The sequence below is a fragment of the Melanerpes formicivorus genome, unplaced genomic scaffold (assembly GCF_026170545.1).
Source record: "Melanerpes formicivorus ecotype bairdi unplaced genomic scaffold, bMelFor1.0.p_v2 SCAF_250, whole genome shotgun sequence".
Taxonomy (NCBI): Eukaryota; Metazoa; Chordata; class Aves; order Piciformes; family Picidae; genus Melanerpes; species Melanerpes formicivorus.
In genome coordinates this window covers 299,965-301,480 of record NW_027142602.1, presented here as the reverse complement: position 1 = coordinate 301,480, position 1,516 = coordinate 299,965, and the positions used below count along the sequence as shown (strand labels likewise).

Below are 1,516 nucleotides of genomic sequence, written 5' to 3'. Positions count from 1 at the left end.
TTTGCCCCCATCACCTCTTTCTCCTGCTTCTTTGCCCCCTGTTTTGTGTGTTTCCAGGCCTGAGCTCCTCTACAAAGCTTCTCTTGTTCTCCAGCACAATAGATGCCCTCCAGGTGCTTGGGGTGGCCGGAGGAGCAGAGGAGTTTCCATCCCACCCTCCGTGTGGACACAGACAGGGGTCGGCGGTGTCCCTTTCCTCCAGCAGGGTCAGATTTCTCCCCGGGCAATTGTTCCTGCTCCATCACTCGGCAGAAGCAGCCAGCCTTTTATTCTCACCTCCCGGTGGATGCTCAGCTAAGCGGCAGAGAGGCAAAGGGCAGGCAAGCAGCTCCCCCCGAGCTGAAGGGCAGCATCCAGCCCGAGCTCCCCAGCTGCCCAGGGGCTGAGTCCTGGCAGGGCTGCAGCGCAGGCTCAGGCTCCCCCGCGGCGGCTGCTGTGAGCCCAGAGGCTTCGGTGGGAAATCTCTTTCGTTGTGTAGTTTGGAGCCCTCTTCCTGCCAAGCTTTTAAAATATGCATGGCTCGGGGAGAGCGCAGGGAGGCTCCCAGGGCAGGCGGCTGGAGGGCAGGGCCGTTGTTCCCCGTCTGTTTAAAGCCTTCACCAAGGGATCTCCGGGCTGGCTGCAGCTCTCTGGCTGCAAGCAGGCAGAAAGGGCTTCAGTGTGGCTCGTTTTGCCCTTTGCTCTCAGCTGCTGCCTGTACTAGGAAGGAAAGCTCAGGGCATCAGCATCCTCCTGCAACAGCATAGAATCATAGAATCAAGAAGGATGGAAAAGACCTCAGAGATCAGCAAGTCCAACCTCTCACCCAAGACCTCATGACTAATGGACCATGGCTCCAAGTGCCACATCCAATCCCCTCTTCAACACCTCCAGGGATGGGGACTCCACCACCTCCCTGGGCAGCACATCCCAAGGGTCAATCACTCTCTCTATGAAGAATTTCTTCCTCCTCTCCAGCCTAAACCTCCCCTGGCACAGCTTGAGACTGTGTCCTCTTGTTCTGGTGCTGCTTGCCTGGGAGAAGAGCCCAACCCCCACCTGGCTCCAACCTCCCTGCAGGGAGTTGCAGAGAGCAAGAAGGTCTCCCCTGAGCCTCCTCTTCTGCAGGCTAAGCAACCCCAGCTCCCTCAGCCTGTGCTCCCAGGGCTGTGCTCCAGACCCCTCCCCAGCTTTGTTGCCCTTCTCTGGACACCTTCCAGCAGCTCAACCTCTTTCCTGAGCTGAGGAGCCCAGAACTGGACACAGGACTCAAGGAATGGCCAAACCAATGCTGAGCACAAGGGCACAATAACTTCCCTGCTCCTGCTGGCCACACAATTCTTGATGCAGGCCAGGATGCCCTTGGCATGTGATGGCTGCAGGGAGATGGAGACCTTCTGGACATCCTAGGATGTGAAGGGCAGGAAAACAGAGCCCCTGAGTCCTGCCCTGGGGAGGAACAACCTCCTGCAGCAGCACAGCTGAGGGGGGACCTGCTGGAGAGCAGCTCCAAGGGGAATGACCTGGGAGTGCTGGG

The 1,516-nt window shown here is 58.6% G+C and overlaps 1 pseudogene; it reads left to right on the top strand.

Annotated features, from left to right (window-relative positions):
• Positions 1–298, top strand: part of LOC137458484 (potassium voltage-gated channel subfamily A member 3-like) — a 1,929-nt pseudogene extending 1,631 nt beyond the window's left edge.
• The last annotated feature ends 1,218 nt before the right edge of the window (positions 299–1,516 follow it).